General features: G+C 36.8%; 1 pseudogene; it reads left to right on the forward strand.

Annotated features, from left to right (window-relative positions):
- The first annotated feature begins 4,293 nt into the window (after positions 1-4,293).
- Positions 4,294-4,413, forward strand: LOC143188558 (5S ribosomal RNA; annotated as a pseudogene).
- Positions 4,414-4,901: the final 488 nt, after the last annotated feature.

Below are 4,901 nucleotides of genomic sequence, written 5' to 3' on the forward strand. Positions count from 1 at the left end.
TAAAGAAGGTTTTGCCTCCTATTTTCAATATTTTGCTGTTTCGTGGGTGGAACCAACTTGGGGGATGATGGACAAGTTCGTGGTGGACATGTTGCAGCCAACGCTTCTTCTAGACTCTGCGAACCATACTAGGGTGATGAATGGACGAAATGTGGGCAGCCCTAGTAGCATCATGGAAGCCATGGATTTTGTTTCGTACAAGAAAGGTTCGTCTGAGTCTACAAAGAGTTCGATAAGAGGTGTCAGAATATTTGTGGAAAATCCTATAGGCCAAAAAAGAGATAAAAAAGAACAAAAATTTATTCTGATTTAGGGGCATCTGTGATCCGTATGCTGAGTCATGTGATCGGGGATGTGGCTTTCCAAAGTGGTCTACAAAGTTATTTAAAAAACATGTAAGCATTGTGGAAAAAATTGTTACAGCCTTTTTGACACTTTTCATGAGACAAAAATATGTATGATAAAATATTAACAAACTTTGTGAAATGTTGAGTAATACTTCAGTGAATTATATCTTATCGTAGCTTGTTTGTAGACTTCTGAATATTTACATGATAATTCCTGACATTTATAGGAAAAAGTCTGTAATCAAACCAAATCACATTTCATTAATCCTGTCTGATAGGTTTTTGTAAATGTGTATATTCTGAATGGAAGCTTAAAATCACGATATGATAGTTTCTTTGAAAGTATTAACTCTATAGCTGATACTTTCAGATAGTCCCTTTTATTAATGACGATTCATGTGTCCTTCCATTTGACTACAGGACATATCGAGCAGCCACGCCATTCGACGTGTACGAATGTTTACAAACAGCTTCAGACAAGGCCAGACAATTACAAAGAGACGTACTTATTAAGGACATGATGGAATCCTGGACGACCCAGCCAGGTTTCCCTCTAGTGACAATCACGCGAGACTACAGGACGGAGACACTCACAGTCAGTCAAGAACAATTTTATCAAAATCGAGGACAATTTTCTCAGAATTCATCAAGATGGTACATACCGCTAAATTTTGCGAAAAAGTCCTCACTCATGGACTTTTCTCGCACGTCTCCGAACTACTGGATGAAACCAGAAGATAAAAACTTGACTATCAGTTCCATTCCATCGGAAGACTGGGTCGTTTTCAACGTTCAACAAGTTGGATATTATCGGGTGAACTATGACGAAAATAATTGGCGAATGCTTATTGATTACTTAAAATCCAGAGATTTTGAGAAGATACACAGGGTAAACAGAGCAATGCTTATAGACGACGCCTTCAACCTTGCTAGAGCTGGTTACATCGATTACTCGATTCCATTTAATCTCTCTTATTATCTGATTCAAGAGACTGACTATGAACCATGGGTTGCCGCAACAAATAGTTTCAAATTTCTGAATAAAATATTGAGCAGTGTTCCAGATGTACAGAAAGCATTTCAAGTAAGTAAAAGAACTCTAAATCGGTACAATAATTTAGCACATAAATTTGGTAGGGTCACAGTTATGCAAATTAGTTTAATACATGAATGTAACAATAGAATCACGTGGCACGTCTACTAGAACCGATGTATAATCGGTTAAGCTTCAATGAATCTCTAGGCGAGGATGTTTCAACGAAATTACACCGACAAATAATCTTATCAAGTTCCTGCTCAGTGCGCAATTATCACTGCTTGAGGACGTCCGAAACTCTATTTCGGAAGTGGATTTCCGCGAGTGATGAAAGGTATGAGAAACGTTGGACTGAGAAAATAATTACACAAAAAACAGGAGCTGACGATTCACTTTTTATTCAAAGTGTTATAACTAAGCGAAAAAAAATCGCAGTGCACTTATTGAGGTTTCATTGGAAAGAGGAGGCTTCAGATTTGAAATCTACTGCAAAATTAGTCCCGAAAAAAATTTTTCAGGTTCGTGAGATTCGTCTGAACCTGAAAAAGATTGAAGGGAAAACCACCTCCTCTTTCTCAGACTGTAGTTAATGGGAAAATTTTTTCTCGAAAAATTCAATTCAGGGATATAAAAGTAGACGCTTTTCCCTTCCAAATGAGACCAAGCTCATCTCCCTGCGATTTTTTTTGACAGAATTACAGTAATTCAAAGATTGACCACTTTTTTGGACTCTGAATTACCGCATGATTCTGAGGCTGGCGGCTCACTTTTCACTCTAACTGCCATATCTCAGCGAAAAAAAATCGCAGAGCACTCGCCAAGGTCTCATTCGAAAGGAAATGGTTCACACTTGACATCTACTGCAGAACCAGTGCTGAAAAAAATTTTTCAAGGTCGTCAGACTTTGCTGAATCTGAAAAAAATTCAAAGAAAAACAACCTTCCCTTTCTCAGCCTGTAGTCAAGTGGATCATTTTTTTCCAAAAGATTTAATTCAGAAGTGATAAAATAGAGGCTTTTTCCTTTAAAATGAGTCCAGGCTCGCTACTGTACGATTTTTTTTCGCAAAGTTACAGCAGCTCAAATATTGACAATTTTTTCGACCCCTAGATCATTGCGCAATTCTCATGCTCGAGTCCCACTTTTCATTCAAACTGCGATAACTCGGCGAAAAAAAATCGTAGTACACTCGCTAAGGTCTCATTCGAAAGGGAAGGGTTCCAGCTTTAATATCTCTACAGAAGTTGTCGCGAAAAAAATTTATCAAGTTCCTGAGAGTCGCTTAAAGTTGGAAAACATTGAGGGAAAAACCACCCTCTCTCTCTTGGCGTGTCGTGGACTGGAGAATTTTTTTCGGACAAGTTCAGTACAGGGGTGTAAAAGTAGAGGCTTCGCCCTTTAAAATGAGACCAGGCTCACCTTCCTGCGATTTTTTTTGACAAAGTTACACCAGCTCGAATCTTGGCAATTTTTCGGCCCAAAATTAGTGATCATTTAACTTTGTTGCGTAGTGTGGGTATATAAATAACATAAAATATGTTACAGAATATTACCAGACGTCAAAAGTTTCGTCTACTGCGAAGGCATTCGAAATGGGGAGGAAAAAGATTGGTACACAGTTTTAGATAAATTGCTGTTCCATAGTGTTCTACAAATCGAACAGGAATTATTTTTGCGCGCTCTAGGTTGTACTCAAAGATCCAACTTAATCAGCAGGTAAATTATGTTTAATCTAATCAGACTTTGATGCCACGATATCGACTTTTAATTCAGAACTTTTTCTGCAGCTATCTAACACTGTCGCTATCGGGTACACATAGTATTCGCAAACAGCACAGACTAGCTATACTTAATGCTATTTTAGACGGCGATACAAAGAATATTGAACATGTTCTGCAATTCGTTCGATATCATTTACAGGACATTACCAATGTGTATGTGTATTTAGTCGATAATTCTTCTGTTTGTTATCGAATGGCTACCAATTTTTTCTCGATTTCTATTTTAGGGGGGGATACGATTTCCTAGGTAAGATCATTAACGCGATTGGACGCGCGGTGACAAACGAAGAGCAAACAAAAATGGTATTAGACCCTCCTATTTTTCATTCATTTATTACAATTATCATAGCTTCATTACATACTTTTGATTCAATTATTAGAATATTTTTCGATATTTTCTATTTGGTATGCTTATTCGTTGCAGCTTCGTTCATTCGTAGAGGATAACACTGAGAAACTAGGAACAGCGTTGAACGCTGCGAAACAGGCGGTCGAAGTGTCCTCAGCAACTGTACAGTGGATTAAAAAATACGCGCCTGAAATTGCACGTTGTTTTAATTAATATAATGTACGCAGATTCTCGTATACTAATTTACAAAATTGTTATTAAAATGTCTGTACTTCGGTTTAATCAAAAGTTAAAATACATAATTTCATGAGTGCATGTGTGTTTTATCTATTTGTAGACACCAATACGGATATCGCAAACATAGATATGAAATTTATAGAATGTTGGAAAAAATAGTATATTCACTAAATTAGATACGTAATACTCTAAAATAATCAACCAATTTTGTCCTCGTCGATTTCACTAATTTAGACCATTGCAAAAGCGTCTAAACTTCGAGTGAGACGTGCCTGACTTATTCTAGTGGCCAGGTGGATCAGCCAGGTCAGGGGCAGCGATTTCAGTAGAATACGCCAGTAGAATAAGTTAAGTCAGACACACCTCGTTGGCGCCTTAAACGTCCTCTCAACAGTAACTCGAAAATGGAGCCTCAAACGTCAAATTTCGTCATTCTTTATGTCTGACTTTGAGTCTCATTCTACTAACCATTATGTTTGATCTGGTTAATAGCCTAATAGTAGTGTTCTAAATCTTTATCATTCTTAAGACAAGACTAGCTTTTACCAACGTTCAAACTACGCTCGAAAATACCGGTTCTCGTCCGATCACCGAAGTCAAGCAGCGTTGGGCGCGGTCAGTACTTGGATGGGTGACCGCCTGGGAACACCGCGTAATGTTGGCATATTTTTTATTTTTAATTTTTTAAATTAGTGATATTACAAAAAGATATACAGAACAATACTAGTATATTGTAATATAGTATAATATAATAATAAATCTTCATAATCACGTCTAAGGGTCAAGAAACTCAATTTTACTATTAAAATCATCATCTATCAATTTTATTATTAGACATTCCTCTATGAAATCGAATTATAGATTGCTTGTACTATCGAATACAAAAACGTCATACATTTCGGAGAATGCTTGCTCAAGTAATTAGTGAGAACGTGCGTTCAATGATTATTTATATCAATATTCAAAGAAACACTCTATCTTTTAAGTGATTCAAACGGATAGATTAAATCGTTTTCCTTGACTAATGTTCAATACTTACGTACCTGTGTACAAATATCGAAAACATGATTTTACATTTATGGTAGAGTGGGGCCACAGAATGACCACACTTTACTATTCCAAATGTACACACTGTACATTCCTGAAATTGAT

This window comes from Calliopsis andreniformis, chromosome 2 (assembly GCF_051401765.1).
Source record: "Calliopsis andreniformis isolate RMS-2024a chromosome 2, iyCalAndr_principal, whole genome shotgun sequence".
Taxonomy (NCBI): Eukaryota; Metazoa; Arthropoda; class Insecta; order Hymenoptera; family Andrenidae; genus Calliopsis; species Calliopsis andreniformis.